At 41.9% G+C, this 23,607-nt stretch overlaps 1 long non-coding RNA gene across 1 annotated transcript; it reads right to left on the bottom strand.

The window, feature by feature from the left end:
• Nucleotides 1-13,548: 13,548 nt before the first annotated feature.
• Nucleotides 13,549-20,586, bottom strand: LOC147911611 (uncharacterized). Its single transcript, XR_015550806.1, has 3 exons — nt 20,459-20,586; nt 15,368-15,490; nt 13,549-14,285 (listed from the first exon to the last, which is right to left on the bottom strand). It is a non-coding gene; the product is annotated as an uncharacterized LOC147911611 (long non-coding RNA).
• Between the last annotated feature and the right edge of the window lie 3,021 nt (nt 20,587-23,607).

Genomic DNA, 23,607 nt, shown 5'->3' with positions numbered 1-23,607 from the left:
CCAAATGATGGAACTGTATATATCACGGTATTCCATTTCTGGTGTGGCTCTTATTCCTTTGTATGTGGGTTATGCTAAACTGAGCACATGGAATCTGGTATTTCCATCTCTGGCTGGGGAATGAACTCCAGGCCAGGCTTGTGGCTGCACAGTGCAGCTTTCAGCAGGTATGAACATATCAGAGCCAGCATTCCAGGCAACATTTCTCTCAAGGCAGGAATGAGACCTTGCACATTCCATCATCTTTGTGAAAGGTCATCCATGAAAGAAAGATCAGAGAGAAAGCAGACTTATAAGGTTCCTCATTCAAAAACAAACACTGGGACTTTCCATAAATGGAATTTTTTTGAAATGGAATTATCATTAGAAATTTCAAATAGAATAATAATAATTCTAAGCCGAATTTCCTATAAACACTATTCTGACATCTTTCACTAGTTTTCCTTTCTCATCCTCCATTCTTTTATACATCTCTATTTCATTCCCTGGTTGTGAAGAAAAGATGGACACAAGAACCTTAACAATATCCTCTCTGCTAAGAATCCCCCCATAAACTAACTTAAGCATTAAAGACTTCATTATATTTATGGGTATTTGCTTAAATGTCAACTTTCCTCCAGGTTGTGTGTCCAAATTTTAAGTCAAATTAGCAATATGCAATGATACTTTGCATTCTCTCATAAAGCAGTATCCCAGGACTCTTGGAAAACCCTACCCACCAGCTGTGGAGTTGGCCCATTCTGGTCAAGCTCTGCTCTTGGCTATGTGGGGGCCACCATACCTTCTTCTCCTACCTGGTCTTTCCCCACCAAAGACTGTGTTACAAGTACTCATGGATGAAAGAATTTCATGACCATTTCTGATGCCCACCATCAAAGAACCTCGCTTGGTACCCCAAATTTCCTCCACCTAGGCTTCATAACCATTCGCTGAGAGCCCACCTCAGCCATGTAGTACTTCCTGCAGAAACGAGAAAAATGGCTCCCCCTCCAAGCTTAGTCTTGGCCTATAGCTCTCTATTCTACATGAGAAAATTGGAGGCAAGATGATTTTTTTTTATTTAAAGAAAACATTATATTCACAGAGAGAGAGAGAGAGAGAGAGAAAAGTGAACCTAATGTGTCAATCAAGTTCAGTCCCACCCACCCATTTAGAGCAGAACGTCTCACCTCCATCCAGGTAAGGAGACTGGACCACAAGAGGTGGGGATGGAATTGTCAGAGGGGTAGGTGACCTCTGCATGGAAGGATTCCAGAAGTTCAGATGGGTCCCTGGCCCTTTGCCATCCTCCCTCTCAGAACTACCCAAGGCAATCAAATTTCTAATATTAGAGGCAAGTACACCTGTAAATATTAAGCACTGATTCGGGATCCACCAGGACCATTAGGAAAAACATGTTTGTGACATTGCTTTGGTCATTCATCAGGGACGTGAAGAAAGAGATCAATGAGACATATGTAGCTGGACCCGAAGAAGGAAGGAAAACTTTTCTAGAATCTGAAAAACTATCTAGGCAGCAGGCCCAGTGAGCACTCAGATGGACAGGGAGAGGCCAGAAGGTTCTTTTTGAGGGGCAGCATGATTACAGGAGGGAGAACCACAGGAGCCATGCAAACAAGCTTGACCTACTCTCTCCTCAGCAGTTTTGCCAACAGTTCACTCTGCCAGGAAGTCTTGAGCTTGTTAGCCAGAAAAGCATTCTTGGACCAGAGGCTGGAGTGGAAAATCCCACATTTCAAACTTTTGTTCTAGTGAAGCTTGGAATAAGATGATCACCACCCACCATGTTGGTCATCGATTATTTTTCCTGGACTGAGATAATCATGGTGAGCAGGGGTCACCATCTTGATCATCGATTCTTTTCCCTGGATTGAGATGATCATGACCACCACCAATCAGTCATCGATTATTTTCCCTAAACCAAGATGATTGTCATTCACCATCTCTGTAGTAGATTATTTTCCCTGGAATAATAAGATCACCCCCTACTCTCCAGGTCACAGATTTTCCCCTGTGACTGTTAATCTTAAGATCATCCCTGAATTTAGAGTGACAATTGTAAGTAAATGACCCAATAAACACATAACCTTGTTTTTGTGTAGGGAAGTTTTCCACAAATCTTCGAATATGTGGTTGTCATCATTTAGAATTGGACTGATTCTAAATGAACATTCATGCATTTATTTGCTTTTTTGGAGATTGTACTATGTGCAGGACACAAGTATTACTTGGAAATGAAGAGTTGCATGAGGGCCAATGTAAACCATAATATATCAGAACAGAAAGAGATAGAGATCTTCACCTTTGGGGGACAGAGTGACTCATAGAACAGAGACAGACTTTAATGCAGGTGTAAATATATCCAGAAAGAGAGAGTGTGGCATTAGAAGAGTCTAGTGAAGTGGAACAAAGAAGAAAGCCATAGAGGGAAGGTTAGCCATTCATGTATAATTCTGCCTAGAGGAGAGAACACTGCCCACCTGAAGTCAAGCCACATTTCTAAGGAGGTATATCCCTTTTTATAGAGATGAACTCTTCATCCATTGTGTCTCGAGTCAGGAAACATTCAAATCACTAACATTTGGTGACTTTGTGAATGCAATATGATCTTTCTGCATGTCTTTGAGCCCCCCAAGTACATTTCCTAGCTGGAGAAAATGGGCGGATCAGGCTGATACCTGACAGTGACAGTTAAAATGTTCAATAAATGAATTTTATAAATTTTAATACATGTATAAACTGGCATTCTAGTTGGCACCCTGAGTCTTTTGCAAGCAATTGAATGGATTCAGAACGAGGCAGCATGACGGAATAGAGCAAATGTTCTAACAACGTGGTGTTCCTGAATGAGGCTTGCCCACTCATAACTAACCCATCACACCAGTTATCCACCTGTTTTTGGGTCAGCTAGCATTGTCCAGAAGCCTTATCTCAAACTCCTGCATTCACTGGTCAAGCCAAAGAGGATCAATGACGTAACAGAACCTGTTAGGGTCAACAGCAAGGGTGCAAATTTGCATGCCATGACTCCATTCAAGCTATTGAGGATGCATAGAAGAGCCTGTCTCCCAAAACGGACCTCTTAAAAGTGTGTCTTCTCCAAGAGCCTTGTGGCATTCTTCTATCAATGTTCTGTATAAAATGGCAACGTGATTCAGAACAAACGCCAATTTCAACTTCACAAAAAATGTTCCCTGAGATGAGGGCAGATTGGTTGGAAAAAAAAAAAAGACTATCAGAAAAATAATGGCATACTTGGCAGGCATATGAAATAGTCATATTTATATTTTCATGTCTTCCCTTCGTAATTACTTTAGAATGGAGCAGCTAATGAGGATAATGCATATTGCCATACTTCAAGCAAAGAATGAGCTCAGGCTACAGGGTAATTGGGGTCAACATAAAGTCAGAGGAGTTAAAAAAGAAAACAATTCTTAAAATATGGAATATATTAAGGCTATTTCTCATTTTTTTATTCATTAGTAATAGAAATCAGTACATTCTCAGGTCAAACCAGCGACTGAGCCATAATTCTGACTTATTTGTTTGTTTGTTGCCAGAAAGCTTGATTCTGGGAATGAGAACCCATAAGTAACACATGTTTAAAATTCCTAGCCCTGAACATGTCAGTCATTACTGATGCTTCACAATTTATCATCTTGCACTTGAGTCAGTAGTTCAAAAGGGTCACTTGACTTTCCAAACCAGATTTCATAATTCTATCAGCAGATCTGCTTTGTTGGCGATACTATTACAAAAGGTTACTTACTTTTCTATCTTTTTAAAAATTTAAACCTGTTTTCATCTAGACATTCTTATTTCATGAAGTTTAGATTTTCTTTATAATGCTCTGCCATTTCTTATTAAAGACTTGCCTTGAGTAGGCATTCTGCTGTGTAAAAACACACTTTACTTCTCACTCCTTACTTCGCATGGAGTGAGGACGGAGTCATCCAATATTTCTCAACATTGAATCATCTTTTCTGATGTTTGAATGAGCATTCGCCTTGAATAACCCATGAAAGGTCAACATCTCTTTCCCCAAGTTTTATTCCAAACAAAGAGTAGGAAGGAGAGAAATCTCTCTACATTACAAAGAAAAAAAGATTTGGGAAAATTATCTTGCTCTTTGTCTTCTAGAGGGCTCAAAGAATCTCATAAGGAACGGTGAGGATGATCCAGTTCAACATTCTTGTTTGGAAGCTAGAGAAGCTGAAATCCAAAGAGACAGTGCGATCTGTCCGGGGTCACACAACAAAGGACGCACACCGGACTGCCGGTCGCGTCTGTAGTAGATGCATCTCCTTCCATCCTACATCTCTGTAGGTGGAGTCTTACAGAATTGATGCACGAGAAGACAGAGATTGGATAGGGCTCAATCCGTTCAACCCTATTCTTTAATGATGTAGAACTTTCAAAATCCCCGCATTTATTTATCGGCTCTATTTATCCCTTCCTCCACATCTTCCCTCTTCAATTTGCCTGGAGCAGAACCATGCATTCGCCAGCAGGGAGGCAAGACAAAGAATCAAGCCTCCTGACTTCTCTCTCATTTGCCTTCTCATCTTCTCTTGCTTCCCTTTGGCTGTAATCATCCTGAGTTCTACTGATGGGTCAGCAGGAGTCAGCCCCCCCGGGGCCTGGGACATGAGCAAGGATAGAGAGAGGAGCCACAGGGCCACAGAGAACCTCCAGAGCCGCTCCCAACAGGTCTTGGCTGATTCTCAAGTAATATATGCGACAGGTCCCTTCTCAAACAGCGGGAGAGAACAGATGGTTGAGTAATACCCTTGGGAAAACTGGTTGAGTGTTTGGAAAAGAATCACAAACTGAAGGTAGAGGTTTACTTGACTCCAAACACCAAAAGAAATTTGGAGTGGACTAAAAATTAAGTGTGCACAGAGAAGCCATTCAAAAAAGGAAGAGAAGGAGGAAGGAGGGAAGGAACGAAGGGAGGTAGGGAGGGAGGGAGGAAGGAGGGAAGGAAGAAGGAAGGAAGAAAGGGAGGGAGGGAGGGAGAAAGGAAGGAAGAAAGGAAGGAAGGAGGAGGGAAACTATAAGAGGTGGGAAAAATGTTACTAACCACAATTAAAGAAGGAAATCAAATGGGGATAGTTGATAGTTCTGGCTACATTAAAATTACTCCACATTAAAAACAAAAATGATAAGTGAAAAGCCTGGAAAATTATTTGCAGTGCTTGACTGCAAGGATGCATAGCATTAATATAGAAATGCATTTTTGTTACATAGTAATTTATTCTGACATTTGCTTGTGTTTGAAAGTAAACATTTTAAAACAAAGCCTTATATTTAGAAAATGATGACAGGAACCATGTTGGTGCAAATTTGCAAGCACCTACATTTTTTGGCTTCCATGGTGGAACTTCTGATGCAGCTTTCATTTTAAGATTTACCCTCTGCAGAAAGACCTCCAAACTCAGAAGAGCCTTGGAAATATTGAATGAATAGGTTCCAAACCACCTTTCCAAATGTATTTTCCATTAGAAACCTACTGAGGTCACATTCACACTCCTTTTTTGTAACATCATTTTTTTCAGTCTGTGGAGCAGAGCATCCTTATTATCCATGAATCAGAGCATCTTAATTGTTAACACCCAGTATTTTCTCCTCCTCTGAGAAGTCTTCCCACACCACAAAGGTGGGAATCGATGGCTCCTTGCTCTGAGTTTCCCCTGTTGCTTAGCAAACAGCAGTTTATTCTGTTCTCCATCGGAAAATGTCGCACTGAAAGAATCACTGTAAATCCATCAAAAAATCTCAAAGAAAATGAACGCCTACATGAGCATTTCACCGTTATTGAAAACAGAGGGACAATTTTCAAATACGGTACACGTGCAGTTTGTGTGAGAAGGTTAAAAACCAGAGCCAATGAGGATTAATTCGAAATGGATGAGGTTAGCTCTCTGCAGAAGTCACATGCCCTACAAATTGATTTATAAATGCGTGGCCGATAAGATAAGGTGGTACATTTACCCAGGAGATTCAAACATCTCTTCCAGAGGGAACCTGGGATATAAAGCTGTTCATTTCAGCGTGTCTAAGGCAAGGCTGTATCATCACAAAGGCTGGGCGGTGGTCTGAGAAAATTTAGATAAAAGAGAGCCAACAAGAATGAATCTGTCCATATTTATTCTGCACTCCACAGAGTTCTGAGTAAATCAAAGACACCCTTGTCCTGGACCAGTATCCACGGAGTGCAGAAGGACGCCTCTTTAATCAACTCCAGCCTGATCTTTTAACTTCTAATGTGTTCTCCTTTGCAAATCTATGAAGCCTGGGGAAACACTTGAAGGATTTGCATTATCTTTCTGGATATTTCTCCTAGTTAGATAAATGGAGAGAAACCCTGATGTCGCAATCAGTGGCCTGTTGGGTCATAGACAATTTAGCTTTGACCAGAAAGAAAGTCTGGCATTTGTCCTCAGCTTCTGAGAGATAACCCCTGGTTTATTCATTGTCATGGAGGCCGTGGGTCCCACTGGACAATCTATCAATGAGATTTAGGGTGGGGCTAGCCATGCCAGAAACACCAACAATGTGATATAAGGTGATTGCTTTGGGTCATGCACTATCAATTGACCTAGAGACTGTGGTCAACCATGCGAGCAATCATGGACAAATGAATCAATCAATCAGTTATGCCTTCAAGAGGGAGCTGCCATGAAGACTCTGGACACCAGGCTTGGTTGGCAATACGCCATGCGTGTTGTCACACATCGATGTCTGGAGAGTCAGCACTGTCCATGAGGAGAGGACAACAGAAGCTCCACTCCCCTGCTCTCCTGGACCCTGCCCCGTGCATGCCTTCTCTTGGCAGATTTTAAGCTTTATCCTTTCTGTGTTATAAACCACAACCGTGAGCTTAAGACCTTTCAGTGAGTTCTATGAGTCCTTCTAGCGAATCACCCAACCTGAGGATCATTTTGTAGAACCCCCAAACTTGACCTTGGCGTGAGGGGTGAGAAGGGTCTTGGGGGTTTTGCTCTCAATCTTTGCGGTTGGCCAGAACTTGTCACATCTGTAAATTTGCTTTCTGGGAATCTACTCTGATTCAGGGCTGTGGTTCAGAACTGGGTCCCCAGCGTCCCCCACTAGGACCCAGCCATGACTGTGAACACGCTGAGCTCCCACACTGCCACCTTGCCCTCCGTACAGCAACACCTCAGGATACCACTTGGGGGGCCCCATTGTGTGCAAAGAAAAGCTTATTTCCACAGAGATGGAGAAATTCTGACTGTGACCATCTTCTAATCCTTTACCTGAAACAGTATCTCCTCTTCTTGTCTTTATATTTATTGCTTCTGACTTTAAAGAAATACAGTAATACCTTCTCTCTACAAATAGCTTCAAACTAGACAGAAGTGTATGCTGAAAAGGAAGGAAATTTCTTGTTACCTTCCTAGCCCCTGTAAGCAGACTGCCCCACAATGGGAAGTTGATATTAACAGTCAAAAAGTATCGACTGTGTGTGTGTGCATATATAGGCATGTATGCATATGTATAAATACCTACACACATGATCCCACCTCTGTGCATACACATTCATATACAGCCGTGCAAACAAATATGCATAACCCATGCACTTCCTAGCCATGTCTGCATATAAATGGGACTCTCCTGTACATTTTGTTTTTGTGTCTGTTTCAATTTTTTACTTCAATAGCCAACTTGCCAAATAACTTCTTTTAAATTGTGGTAAAATACATGTAACAAAATTTCCCATCTCAAGTATACTGATATACTTATATTCGCACTGTTGTGAGAACCATCTTCAGAACTTTTTCATCTTGCAAAACTGAAACTACCCATCACACAAAGGCTCTCCGTTTCCCATCCTCCCAGCCCTTGGCACCCACCGTATTTTAACAATAGCACATTATTCTATAGTATGAATGAATCGAGCTGTGTTAAGATTCTCCCACAACTGAATATCTAGATTGTTTCCAATTTTGGTGTCACCCACATTGCTGCAGAGACTCCCTTTTGCACTGAGTGTGTGCTGGTAATTAATTTAATTGTTCAACAAGACACATTGCACACTCAAATGTCAAGCACTATTTTTGTCCTGGGGCTCACAGGATGTAGAAGACAGACCTGGCATTTTCTCTCATGCAGCTTAGATTCCAGTAGAGGGAAATAGAAAAATTTCAAAAAAACACTAAATGCAATATGAGACTGCAGGGAACCAGAACTTGCCACTCCAAAGTATGCCACTTTGGCATAAGGATTGTTTTGGGCTGAAAGCAAATGAGAAACAACAGATGAAGAAAGGATCTGTTCCTGGACCATCGCTTATCTGACTAAAAGTAGAAACTTCTGCAAAATGAGGACTGCCACCAGTCCCTCCACTGGGGAAGGTTGATGGCCATGGAGAGCATGCAGAGTCAACGCTCAGGTGGACCTGCACAAACACACCCACTCCTTGGATCCCCCTATGTGTTTACCTTCCCACAGCTCACCATCCTTGGGAGCCTGAAACTCCTTTCATTTGTCTTGTCACATCTCCACACACCTATTCTTCTTTGTGATAAACAAATGAAAAGCAATAGGATGTATTGGAGTATATGAGGAAGCCATTTGGTGTAAAACTAATTTGACCTGACCTTGTTTTTCCAAAAGGACCTGATGTGGCTTGTTAAGCATGCATTGTGCATCTGCTTTAAACATTTACAATGTCCCAAAGACAAGGATGATGCCCTTAAATATAGGGATGTAGTGTCCCCCCATATCGGCATTTCCTTAAGGGTAAACATTTCTTCCTGGAAACTAAGGATTAATTACCAACCTGCCATGTTCACCTCCTGCCCACTGACATGCTGTACCAGCTAAGTATCTTGTGACAGTAGTAAAAGAGATATTTCTATCATATGTGATGGATGCTCTTTGTTCCAAGATGGTATATAACCCCTATGTACACCCCACTTCTTCAGTGCCCTTCCTTCCTTGGGGAAGGAAGTCCCCCAAGGCTATAATCCTCAGACCTGGCTCATAATAATCTCACCCTAATTTGATTTGTAGATTGGTTATGGATTATTTGCATTGACAATTGTTAAAATGCTATACAAGCCCAAGTTCTAACCTTCCCTGTGAGCTGCTCGTCCTTGAGTTTCCCGCGCGTGTGCACAAGGCACGTGTTAGTAAATTCTGTTTGTTTTTCTCTTGATAATCTGTCTTTTGTCTGTCTAATGTGACAGGTCCATAGGTGGAGAACCTATGAGGACAGAAGAAAAAAAAATTTCTTCTTCCCCTAAAGGACCCTGAATTGGATTCTGGAACAGAAAGAGGACATTAGTGGAAAAACTGATGGAATCTAAATGAAGTTAGCAGTTTAGTTAACAGTAAGGTACCAAGGTCAGATTTGCAGCTTTGACAAATGTACCACGATCTTGTAATCTGTTAACATTAGGGGAAATCGGGAGGGGTCTGTGAGAGCTCTGTGATCCAGCTTTGCAACTTTGCTGCAAATCTAAAATTATTCCAAAGTATAAATTTACCGTAAAAAAGAAAGCAAAAAAATAATAATAATCAAATTTACAAAGACCTGGCAGATGTGTGTTTTAGGATAAAAATGAAACTGGATGACCTGATGGGAATTGATTAGGGGCCACATTGCATTTAGTGGTAAGAACAGACTTATTTGGGGAGCGGGGGATGCTAACTGTTCAGGCGTAGAAGGTTGCAGATAGGCATCAGCACCCACTGAGAAAGTGCTAGAATTGCAGAATCGCAGACCCCACCCCAAACCTACTGCCTCAGAAGCTCTGGGGGTGGGAGATCAGCAATCTGTATCTCACCAGCTCTCCAGGGATTCTTGACACAGCTCAAGTTTGAGAGCCACTCAAACTTTGGAGGCAAGGCAGAGAGTTTGGTCATTTTTTGTATGAGCTAGGCAAACATGTCAGAAGGATTCACGCACACTGGTTAACGTCATAAATCCTGCATTTGCTACTGCTCTCATCTAAGAGGTGTCAGTGTTCAAGAGCCAGATGACGTGAGGGAAGGGGTGCTGAGGAGAGATTTTCACATGTTGATGTATATGGGGTAGCTATTCTGGTTCAAAACTGATCCAGCTTGAACTAAAGAAACCTGACTTACGGCCTGTCAAACATACATTGTCCATCTGCTTTAACCATTAAAGTAGCGAACGCATTAAACATTATCTCAAAGTAAAAGAATGCACTCTCTTAAGATAAGACAGCATACTTCCCCTTCTCTGCCCTATTGGTAACACCCATACTAGCCCTCTTCACTACATCAGGGTCATGTTGACCTGCTAGTTTGTAACTGAATACCTCTTTGAAACTTTGATGGAAATGTATCCTGAGTGTGTTTAATGTATGTTCTTTGTTCTAAAAAGGTATAAGATTGTCCTGAAAACCATGCTTCTCCTGAACTGCTTTCTTCCTTCCTGGAAACTGCCTTCCCGGATTATAATCCTCATTCTGGCCAAGTAAAGGTCACCTTACCTCTCTTATCTACTATTCTCATCGACAGTGCCATGGTCAGGCTGAGATCTGATGGTAACATGGACTAAGGGGGTAAATGAGAGTTGGGTTTCCAAGGTACAGTTGATGTGATGAGCTGAAGAAAGGGGTGTGGGAAGAAAGAGCTATGGTAAGTACAGACAAGCATTTTGGACATAGATGTGTCACTTCCAAAATCCCAAGCACTTAAACATTGAGAGCAATAATTTCCTCTACCCTCTTAGGTTTTTCAACTGGGGGCTGTGAATTAAACTAACAAAGGCCAGATTAACAGGAGGAAAAAGGATACAACTGTATTAATATTTTACATGCAAAGAAGTTCCCAGAAAATAATTAAAAACTCCAGGAAGTGATAGAATCAGGGGCTTAATTACTCTTTTAAGTAAAGAGGGTTTGGGCTTTGAGGGGTGGTCAATTGGGAGAAAGTGACTAGGAAATATATGGGGGAAACTAATGGAAGATCAAGGTGATTTTAGCAAGGTTTCTTGGGTAGACTCCTCTTGGTGCCAACTCTCCATCTGCAGTGATAAGAGTTGCTCTCTTTCTGGCACAATACAGCAGGACACCTTCACAGAGGGAAATTTATGTTCTGCTTTTAAATGGATAAGAGCAAGGCAGAGAACTTGTCATGCATCTGTTGATTTCCAACTGCTTTCAGCTCACTTATGTCAAAGGGGCACGTTTTGGGTGGCACGTTCTCATTCCCGCCCCTGGTACTTCCAAATCTGGTTGCCAGCAGAACTTTCTCAAGTCCCAATTCCAACAGAGACATCTAAACATGGTACCCTACCCACGTCCTTGCTGCCACTGGCTCTTATCAAGTTTCACTTTTTTGAATTTTCTTTCACAGTCTGATCATTACAATCTATCTCACCGTGACTCCAATGCCCTTTCTCTGAATGCTGCTGGGGTCAGTCACTTGGCATGCTCCTTGCCATTTGAACCATCCCTCCCCTACCTTACTTCAACCATTTTCTTATGATGTTATCGGTTTGAACCATTCGCCCTTCGTATTCTTTTTTCTCAAGCTAATGCAAAAGATTGCCTTTAGATAATTAGATTGAAAGCTGAGATATATCTTGGGTTGCATTTGTTTCTATTGTTGCTCACAAGATAAGAATCCCAGAGAAAAGTCTAAGAATTTAGAAGGAGCATGGGATGATTAGAAAAGAGATAGTATTGTATTCTTCTTGAGTGGATAAGTGGGTAAGAATCTTCTAGCCAACATCTTCTGTATTCCAGTCATTACAGGGTATAAATCAAGGAAAGTGCTTACTGAAAGATAAACGTTGATCAGTAGCTTCCAAACATCCTTTACATCATTAAATTCTTTGACAACATTCCATTATGCCTTTCCTCATTGAGTAAGGAGAAGAGAAATGTCCTTCCCTCAAAAGGATGTCTGGGCCAGCCATCGTTATAGCTGGTTTTCTTCGTTTCCATCCCCACCCTCTCAATTTCATATTAAATCCTTGTTCCCACCCAAAGACGGTCATGCAATAACGGATACTGCATTGCGTCTTTCTCATGGTCCTACAAATTCATGTGGAGAAAATTCCACACTCGAAAAAAGAAAAAGAGGGATTTTAAAAATCTGTTTCTTAACTTCCTAGTTGTCTCTTGGAAGGGAGGGGCATTAACTTAGAATAATCAACATCTTTTATTTAAATGAGAGCATTCCTGTGTGGTCGCTGCAGAATGAGGGGGACCAAAAAAGCCAGTGTTTATTATTCATCATAAGGGTTTGATCTGAACCAGGCGGTCTCTTCTTAGCTTTGAGTTAGAAATGAGACCAGAGAGAGAAGCTTGTTAACAAGGTACACTTCACAGTTTTTAGTTGAGCAACATTGTAATATATTAGTAAAGAAACAAGATGTTGTAATATAAACACTAACGCCAGCTAGGATTTAGGTGAGAACACTGTCAGAAAAATATTGGTTTTGTAATTTTTTTTCCGGTGTTACTTAACCCATCTTTGGAAATCCACCTCAAATTCACAAACCCAACACTCCATAAATCAGAGGTCAATCAACCACCCCCAAGTGCCTTCTGTTGCCTGTATTTGCATGACCCTTGAGCTAACAGTTTTTATATTTGTAAATGGTTGGGGGGAAAAAAATGAAAAAGAAAAACTATTTAGTGAATGTGTGAAAATTATGTGAAACCCAAAATTCCGTGTCTATAAAGTTTTCTCGGAACACACTCATTCATTTCTGTGCCATCTCTGTACAGGGGAGCTGACTTTCAAGCATAAAATAAAATAAATATTTGTTACCGTATGATTTCCTTCATTAAGTAATAGATAATAACAACAATAAACAAACACATAGAGACAGAGATTGGATTGGTGGTTACCAGAGGGGAAGGGGGGAGGGGAGAGGGCAAAAGGGATAATTCGGCACATGTGTGTGGTGATGGGTTGTAATTAGTATTTGGGTGGTGAACATGATGTAATCTATGCAGAAATAGAAGTATAATGATGTACACCTGAAATTTATACAATGTTATAAACCAATGTTACTGCAATAAATAAAAAATTAAAAAACAATAATAATAAAAAATAAATAAATATTTGTCTGAAAGAAAATTTAAACTCACAGTCTCTGGATTCAATAACTCATATGTTAATCATTTTAGTAGAATAGTTATTTTTAGCTCTACAGTATAATCAGTTTAAGTTAGCATCAGAAAAGAATATAGGTTTTCTGAATTATGCATTCCATATGGCCCAGCAAAACCACACACACACGCCATATATACACATATATATATATATGCAAATATTTAAGTATACAAATATGTACATATATGTACAAAGCTATCTGTGGCATAAACACACAGGGTGGCGGTTTCCTTGGTAAGGGCTTCTGCATCCTGGTCAATATGTTATCTCGCTTTCTGGATGCTGATAACATTTTTTTGTTGATGAGGAGGATGAAAGACTTTCCCCCTGCCCTCCTAGGTTAGAAAGCCGAGTCTGTGAAATAAAGTGACAACAGGCAGAATAATAGGAGAAAAGAGATACAAATTTATTAATGCTTAATATTATGTGCATGGGGGTGTCACAGAAAAAAATGTGAACACCCAAAAAGTGGTGAGTTTTGAGAACTTATCTATTGTCTTAATAGGGGAGCGGGAGGGGGATGTGGGCCCCACAGGAGAGAGTCAATGATTTTAGGAAAGATGGCTGGACCCTTAGAAGAACAGATGGGAGGTGTGACAGTTTGTGACAAGGTCTGTCTGGTGTGGGGTCGACCTCTTGCCTCCTCTTCTCTGACAAGATTCAATCTTCCAGGTCGATGACATTCCCGGGAGGGGAATGCTGAGAACTGGGTTCCTTCTGGGGGAATGTTAGTCAGATAATTCAGAGCAGACTTCTCTGTATCTGCAGGTTTTCAAGTGTCTCCAGCTCAAAATAATCAACACGCCAAAGCAACACATTTTGGAGGGTCGCATGCCCCGAACTCCTTCATCCAATTTTCCCTCTGGGAGCTATGTTGCAATTCAATATTTTTACATATAGAGAACACCGCTTTCAAAAGGCATGCAAACAACATGTCTCTCACGTCATTTGTGTCGATCTGACGTTGCTGTGTGTTTGCATGTGGGTGCTTTTATGTGTCTGCTCCTTGTAACATTTTTATTCATTTTATTTTTCTGGTCCCATCTGCCTTCCATTCAATCGGAGGTCCTCAAACTTTATTCAGCTAAGAATTGCAAACGGGAGGAAACAGTTTTCCTGGGCCCTCTGAGGGTCTCTGACTGGGTCTGAAAATTAAACTGACAGAGACAGATGAACAGGAGAAAAGCATGCACATTTATTTAGTATAAGTTTTTTTTTTAATAATTTTATGTATTTATATTTTTCCCCCCCAAAGCCTCAGTAGATAGTTGTATGTCATAGTTGCACATCCTTCTAGTTGCTGTATGTGGGATGCAGCCTCAGCATGGCCAGAGAAGTGGTGCGACGGTGCACGCCGGGGATCTGAACCCGGGCCGCCAGCAGTGGAGCGCATGCACTTAACCCCTAAGCCACAGGGCCGGCCCTATTTAGTATAAGTTTATGTGACATGGGGGTCTTCGTGAGGAAATGAAGACCCGAGGACACAGTCAGACCTGAGTCTGTCCTGGCGGGTTTGATGGAGAGTGGGCGGTCATGGAGGAACATGACAGGGTTGAGAGGATGAGGTTAGCGCAGGAAACTGGGGGAAATTTAGCAAAGTCTGTTTGGGAGGATTCTTCTTGTGTCCCCCTGTCTCGGAGATAAGGATGCTCCCCTCCTCCGAGTACTGGGAGGGCACCTCTCACGTGAGGGTCTGATGACTTCGTTCAGGGGAGAAGGGTGGTGAAGGTCAGAGAGACCTTCTTGCTTCTGCCATTTTCTCCAACTCCTCCAGCTTAAAATATCCAAAATGCCAAGGTTCCACATTTTGGGGTAAAGTGTCCTGCACCCCATCAACCACTTAAAGGACTATCTAAGATAGAATTTTCCAGCTTCCTCAACAGGCATTTTGATTCAGTTACCCTGGGATATGTCACAAGAATCTGCTGTTTTACAAGGACTTAGTAATTCTGAGGCAGAGGGTTCCTGGACGAAGTTTGAGAGACCCTAAAACCCAAAAGCAACCCAACGCAGACCCAGAGGATGAGCATTTTGAGTTGGAAGGAAAGTGTCCCTTGAAGTGAGTTTGAACCTGACACTGAAATTCATCTGTGTGCCAAGCACACCACCACGTTTCCATGAAAAGGAACATACATTTACCTAAAAAACAAATCAAGAGGATGATGAAGGGTTGGGTTAACACCATGCCCATTCACCCCTCTTGGGTGGTTTTAAGTTTCTTAGAATAGCCATATCCTACCTGGATTGGCCAAAACTCTGCTTTCTTCAACAAGAATTTGCTGTGTGCTCTTAGGGGGTCACTTCACCAGGGAAGTCCACTCTCTGAAGATTTTCAACAAGGTCCCTATGTAAATCTTCTCTCCTGGAAGTCAAAACAAGACCTGCATTAAAGATTTGTTTTTTTTTTAAAAAACTTTTTTCCTCCCTTAAGTTCTGTTTGTGCCGTAAAAACTCTATGACTTCACATGTGGCAGACTGACCTTTTCCTCAGTTTTCTTAAAACACATTATACTTTTATTTATACTGTGCAGTTTACCACTTAGTCCTAAACGTTTGGTGCTTATCAATTTACCTTCTTAATATATAACAGGCTCCCTATAGAGGGATCTCTTTTCTTACTGCCTCTGCATCCCCTCCAGGGTTTTCTTGGTCTGGACCAGCAAGGAAACCTTCAACTCTGTATTTTTTTAACAGAGAGATTGGTTTTTCTAGTGATGCCAAGAAATCGCATTGAGGATTTTAAAAACTTCTAGTGTCATACAGTCAGGAATTCTACATCAATTCTGCTTATATTCTCAGTATCACATTAAATTGAGGCATTAAATCCAGTGTAATGATACTGTAATGGTGGATACATTCTTATTACTCATTTATCAAAACCCATACAATGTATTCCACCAAGAATGAACCCTGATGTCAACAATGGACTTTAGTTAATAATAATGTATCCATATCACCTCAATTGTAACCAATGTATCACATTAATTCAAGATGCTAGTAATAGTGGAAACTGTAAGAGTGAGTGGTTATATGGGAACTGTTGACACAAAATAACCAATAACCATTCTATAGATAAGAGAGATAAGGTGAGTTTTACTTGAGCCAAACTGAGGATTATAACCTAGGAAAGCCTTTTCCAGACAGGAAGAAAGCATTCTGGAGAAGCCTGGTTTTCAGCATAGTTTTATACCTGTTTAGAACAAAGAACATACATTAGACATGCCCAGGATACATATCCGTCAATGTTGCAAACAGGTATTCAGTTGCAAATTAGCAGGTCAACATGACCCTGATGTTGGGAAAGGCTCTAATCTGAGTGTTACCAATAGGGCGTCAGAGGAGAAATATGCTTTCTTATCTCACGAGAGTGCATTCTTTACTCTAATGGTTAAAGCAGATGTACAATGCATGTTTGACAGGCCATAAGTCAGCCTTCTTTAGTTCAAGCCAAATCAGTTTTGAACTTGAATAGTTACCCCATATACCTTGTGGGAGATCAGAATTGGCCACTCCAAGATGGGTCTCTTTGGCTTGATTACTTTTATGAACAAAAGACTGAAAGAAACTTTGACCTTCCCCCTAACTGCCTAAAAGAATTTAAGATAGCAGGTCTGTGCCAGGAAGCAGCTAATACTGTGAGATAACTGTAGCATAATGCAAAATAAGTGTGATAAGAAAAAAGCACCAACAAGCCCATTTTTATCAAAGTTCTGTCTCTCCGGTCAGGTTGCCTATAGGTGGCCCAGCAAACACTTTTTACCAAACATTCTCTTTTCTATCTCCGTGTGAATTGCCTTCCTCCCCTTTGAGGTCCCAAACTACCACCCCCAACATCCTCCATTGTCTTTAGCTGAAGATGATATTTAAGGTGGTGGCTTCAGTCATTTTGGTGAGTTACTCAGTTTTCCTGGGTTTCACCCGTGCGTACATGTGATTAAACTTTGATTTTCTCCTGTTATTCTCTCTCATATCAATTTAGTTCTTAGACCAGCCAGAAGAACCTAGAGAACAGAGGAATTTTTTTTCCCTCACTTACAACTTCAATACGTGAAAATCTCTTGTCAATTGTAACAAACGTATCACATTAATTCAAGATGCTAATAACAGTGGAAAGTGTACTGGTGAGTGGTCATGTGGAACTCTCTCTATCTCCTGCCTCTTTTTCTGGAAATCTAAACTGCTTTAAAAATAGTCTCTCATTTAAAAACAAAATGATTGCCCTCTATCGGTACACTTGTATTTTTACCACAAAATTTCGCTGACTTTGGAAATGAGGAAATCGAGTTTCTTTCATTCCCAGTCACTAGTAAACGTATATTTTTTTGCAGAGAAACAGTTTCATGCATCTCTTTCCCCCCATGTGCAAATAACAGACTTCCTTCCCCAGTCCCTGATGGCTGTGGGATTTCATGGGTGGTTAAGTCTGTTGTTTCTTTTCCTTCTTCCCACAGGGGCTGCCTGTGAAGTCTCAGGAGGTCAGCAGGCTGAAGGAGTCCACCCCAAGGATCCATTGCCTTCCTACAGCTGCATTTAGATCCTTAGGTGCTAATCTGCCTGGATTAGGAATATCGCATTGGGGCAAATTGATTGAAGTTTGTTTACATAGAGAAATCCCTCCAAGCAAATTTTTTCTGTCTATAAAATAATGTGCCCTTTAGTTTGTTTTGTATTCCCCATTCATAAAAGCAAAGCAACTGTAAATTTTTACGGCAAGTCCAGGCTCCTTACTTCCTTCATTTGAATAACAAAAGGGAGCTATTTGCTGAAAAGGAGAACAGAGGAGTTCAGGGTGCAAACAGAGGCTTGTTCTTTTAAGAGATGAATGGGAGGCACAGGAGAACTTGATTGATTCCCAGCCTGGGGTCAGGCTCTAGCCCTTTGCTCCCCTCTCTAAACCTCACTCTTTTTATTTGCAAATGGGGTAAATAATAATGACGCCACCCTCAGGAGGTTGTGTGCCCTGGTGAGCTGAAATGTGTAATAAAGTTTTAGAAGACGCCCTAGCAGGTGTTAAGAACTAGTGTTGGGGGCCGCCCCGTGGCTTAGCGGTTAAGTGCGCACGCTCTGCTACTGGAGGCCTGGGTTCGGATCCCGGACACACACCGACGCACTGCTTCTCTGGCCATGCTGAGGCCGCGTCCCACATACAGCAAATAGCAGGCTGTGCAACTATGACATACAACTATCTACTGGGGCTTTGGGAAAGGAAATAAGGAGGAGGATTGGCAATAGATGTTAGCTCAGAGCCAGTCTTCCTCAGCAAAAAGAGGAAGATTAGCACAGATGTTAGCTCAGGGCTGATCTTCCTCACAAAAAAAAAAAAAAAAAGAACTAGTGTTGGCTAACATTAACAGGAGGATTCTTTGTAAAGGGTTAACACGACGATTAACACACGGTAACTTTTCATTACTAGTAGTAAGTAATTATTTGGTCTAAAAGATGTACAGCCGACCAGCCTTCTCTGTAGCCACCCAAATCCTTCTTGCATATATATGCGTCCACCTATCCAACTTTCCCCCGGGTCAGGAAGCCTAAAATGGAAGGGCATCCCAGCCCTTTGTCGACCACAGCAGCCACTTCGTCCTGGAGTTGTAAGAGGATGAGTTGTCATCCAGGGAGGAACACGCTCAGGGCCGTGCATTCTGTGTTAGCCAGCGTTCCCCAGGGAAACAGAACCATTAGAAGTTTTATATAGATATAGACATAGATACAGTTATACATATAGTGATAGATATAGACATAGGTATAGATATACATGTTGATATAGATAGATATATACACACATCCTATTGGCTATGTATAGATAATATATATATAATCCTATATGTAATGCTATATATATATATTAAATATATAAAATCCTATATATAATATATATAAAATCCTATTGATTTTATATACATGTGTATATATAGACAACACACACATATATATACAGTCATGCATCACTTAACGATGGGGATACATTCCAAGAAATGCATCTTTGGGTGATTTCATTGTTGTGTGACTATCATTGAGTGTACTTACACAAACCTGGATGGTATAGCCTACCACACACCTAGGCTCTATGGTACTAATCCTATGGGATCACCTTCGTATATGTAGTTCGTCAAAGAATGAAATGTTATTATGCAACACATGACTGTGTGTGTGTGTATGTGTGTGTGTGTGTGTGTACACATCCTATTGGTTATATATATAGAGAGAGAGCAAGAGATTTATTTATAAGGAACCAGCTGACTCAACTATGGAGGTCGACAGGTCCCAAGCTCTGCAGGGTCGTTTGGCAAGCTGGGGACCCAGGAGAGCTGGTGGAGTAAGTTCCTGTCCAAAAGCCAGCAGGCTCGAGACCCACGATGAGGCGATGTTTCTGATCAGCAACAAAGGCAGGAAAAAGCCAATGTCCCAGTTCAAAGGCAGTCAGGTGAGAGGAATTCTCTATTACGTGAGGGAGGTGACCCTTTGTGTCCTATTCACACCTTCAACTGATTAGATGAGAACCACCCACATTGGAGAAGGCCATATGCTTCACTCAGTCCACTGATTCACATGTTAATCTCATCCTGAAACACTATCCAGACACACCCAGAAATAATATTTCACCAAACTTCTGTGCAGGGTGGCCCAGCCGAGTTGACAAGTACAATTAACCATCACATGTCCTCAATGCCCCCTTCTCAGCAAAGTGGTAATTGTTTGCTGTGAGGGACCTTCTCGCCCCCTCCACGCTCCAGCCCTCAATCTCAATGCACTGTACTGCGTACAGGTTGTGCTGGCTAATTTTCTACGACCACCTGCCTAGACTATGGTGCCTGGTTCTTCGGCCAAACACTCGTTGAGGTGTTGCTGTGAGGGTATTGGGTCGACGGGATTAACACCTACGATCTGTAGACTTTTAATAACACAATGTATTCTCCATCATGTGGGTGGGCCCTGTACAATCAGTTGAAGGCCATACAAATAAAAGACTGGGCTTTCCCAAAGAAAAGGAGATTCTGCCTGAGTTTCCGGCCGGCAGTCCTGCGGCATTCTGACTCCAGGCTGCAACACCAACGCTTTCCTGAGTCTCCAGCCTGCTGGCCTGCCCTACAGATTGCAGACTTGCCAGCTCCCACGGCCGCATGAACCACTCCCTTAATATAAATCTGCACGCGCAGTTGTATCCTCCTGGTTCTGTCTCCCTGGGGAACCCTGACCAGCACACTGGTAAACAGAAGCCACCCAGCCATCACCCCCACCACCCTACCATTTTGCTGCCCGAGGAAGAGGTGCACTCTGCAGAAAAGCAACCCGAAACCAGTGCCCAGGAAGTGCCTAAAGGGATACGCACTTAGAAGGACGGAATCCAAAACGGGCCGCCCAGGTTCCGTACAGGAGTGTTTGCAATTTGGTAGTTTCACATCAGTGAGTGGGGTTGAGCAGATGACTTCATCCAATGGCTTACGGGGTGTGGGGGAATTTCCTTGACCAAATCCACAGGCAGTGGCCTGTAGAAAGCAAAACAGGCAGGGCGGGCTATAATGGTGTCATTAAACACAGGGGTATACTACCGTATGTATGAGAGTACGTGCGCAGAGGCTCCTGGCCTCCACGTGAGGGGGAGTCTACCGTATATATGATAGTACATGCCCTGCCTCCAGTCCTCCAGGTGAAGTGGAGTCTACCGTATATATGATAGTATATGCCCTTACTCCAGTCCTCCAGGTAAGGTCGAGTCTACCGTATATATGACAGTATATGCCCTGACCCCTGTCCTCCAGGTGAAGTGGAGTCTACCGTATATATGATAGTATATGCCCTGACCCCAATCCTCCAAGTGACGTCGAGTCTACCATATATATGACAGTACATGCTCTGATTCTAGTCTTCCAGGTGAAGTGGAGTCTACCATATGTATGACAGTATATGCCCTGACTCCAGTCCTCCAGGTGAAGTGGAGTCTATCGTATATATGATAGTATATGCCTTAATTATGTTCCCAATATTGCAGCAATGCTATGAAGAGGCATGGGCTTCATCTCATAAAATGAGGTGGCGTTTTTAATTATCTACTCCAGCTGATTGTTCAAAATTGCCAACGTGATTATTCACCCCTCAAAATGTTCTTTCTCTATTTGATTATCACCGTTGAGAATTTTAACAATTAAATCATGACAGCATTTCTTTATGATGGGACAAGAACGTTTTGCAATCTCTGCTGAACATGACACTTCCCCCAAGTCATTTATCTTCCTAACTCACTTTTGAAGGACCAACATTTCCTCCTGGGATATAATGTAAGTGAGTGTTTAGAGCTCCAAGTGTTTTTGGCTTTGATGCTGACATCGTAGCATCTTTAATACATTCTTTCATCCATATCTTCCCCCACTTATTCAGAAAATACTTCTGGGAAGACCAAGCATTACCTCATTATGTGTTGAAGTTGTTGCACTTCAAAAATTCTGGATAGTCACAGTTTTCTCGGAATCAGAGCATCTGAATTTTATCAGGTGCTGACAAGAAGTGAATGAATTTATAATTCATCAGACCTGATTATATGAATTGCACTGCATAAACATCCTCTATGGTATAGAAGGCATGAAATCATAATTTATCCCATCTAACCAAGACCACTTTTCCCTACTTATTCATTCTCATGGTCATTGAGGTTTCTTGCTCACAAATTCTATATATGATGTTAAGAAAAGCCACTACAGGTGCAGAAAGAGAGTATTAATAACTTACATGCACACAGTGATCCATGGCTTTCTTCTTATTTAATTCCTTATGAGGAAGGCATAGTTACTGTGGAAATGCGTTTGACCCAAAGGAGAATGTGGACCCACTCCTGGGGCTCTATTGTTAATTCTTTCTGTCCTATTCTGAAATATCTCTACTTTTCCTTTTTCACAGAAAAGCATTTGACTGGTAAGCACAAGTATGAGTCAGTAAGTTATAAATTCTCTATAAAACAAGCCACTCTTTATTCAAACATAATTGTATTTTGAATCAATACTCTCTTGGAGGACCAGTAAAATTTTGATCCCACACACACACCTAAATTCAACTGCAGCCCCCAAGCCATCACTGTCAATATCCCATTATATTCTCACATAAGCTCATTCATATTTTCTTTTTCCCCATTTTCTGGGTCTGATCTGCCGCTGTATGGTTCGTAAAATAGGCATATGTGGCCAGCTCTAGACATATTTACAAACTGAGTACATTTCTCTTCAGCTTTCTCACCTCTGCTACTTGTACCTCTGCACTTTATTCCTTAAAATTCACCCCTCCTCTCCCGCCGCTCACAATGTAGGTTTTTGTTCCAACAGCCCTGAGGAGAGTAACCCGAAACTCCAGTTCACAATGAGGTATTGAGGGTTTTGAGAGGCAGAGAAAGCTTGCAAAAACACTCAGAGTTTCAAGCTTATAGAAGAATGAAAACACACACCATCGTCACACATGGTTTTCATCGAAAGAACCGAATTAATTCAAAAGCGGTCAGTGTTTTTAAAATTAATTAGTGCTCTGCCTCTTGGTGGAAAACCAAAGCCTCGTCTTGTTTCACAGCAAACTGAGGTTGATTTGTTTTTTTCTATTTTTCTATTGGAGCAGATGGTTTGCATTAACAATGATACTTGCTAAGGGAAGTCCAGTCTTTGGGGAGATTCCTCCCCAAAGTTTCATGAGCCACTCCTCTAGTCTGAGTGAGTGTGTAGAGAATAACTCCACACAACAAGGCACCAGGTCATTTCATTTCTCTCCTGCATCATCCTCTGTGACAACATGTCTGAAGGTCCCCATGAGGCACCGTCCATCCTCCAAACGGATTCGGACCACTCCCCAGGAACCTCCTTGCTGGTGCCCTTGAAGACGGAGCCGCTCCTTGGGGCCAAAGCAGTCATCACAGACCAATCCCACTCCCCCCACAACAGAAATTGGAACGGATGCAAGAGAAAGAATGAGTCAATGAATAATAGAAAAAAAAATTCCCTGAGCTCACTTAAATGATCGTTGTTCCTGACAAATGATCCCAAATCCTCACCGTGGAGAGACTGATTATACAGACAGACAATGGCTAGACCATCTCTAAAAACAGAACTCTGTCCTACAGCCTGCAACAACCTGCACAGGAAGCCCAACACCCCCTTGTGGCAATTGGCCCGGAATGGCCAGAGCTTGACCAATAACTGCCAGCATCCTTAATTTTAGCCCCCGTTTCCAAATTCGGACCAACCAGAGAAGGGCAAACGTGCACCTGTAACCAATCACATAGGATGCCCCACTTTTGGTTCGCCATCTCTAGCTCCTTCCCGGTGCCAACAGCCTCCAATCAGGCCATGCTGGAAACTTCTCTTTTATCCACTCCTTTGCCCGCCTTTGAGTCTCCACCAAAAGTGAGTGATGGTGGCTGACTCCCTTGCTAAAACCAGCTCTGAATTAAATAGCCTCTGCCTGTTCTCATTTGGTGGTACTTGTTTACGCCCACAGCATCATTTC

Source organism: Ceratotherium simum, chromosome Y, assembly GCF_057802395.1.
Source record: "Ceratotherium simum simum isolate JZ-2026a chromosome Y, ASM5780239v1, whole genome shotgun sequence".
Taxonomy (NCBI): Eukaryota; Metazoa; Chordata; class Mammalia; order Perissodactyla; family Rhinocerotidae; genus Ceratotherium; species Ceratotherium simum.
Note: the sequence above shows the minus strand (reverse complement) of the source record. Positions and strands in the feature narration are given on the sequence as shown.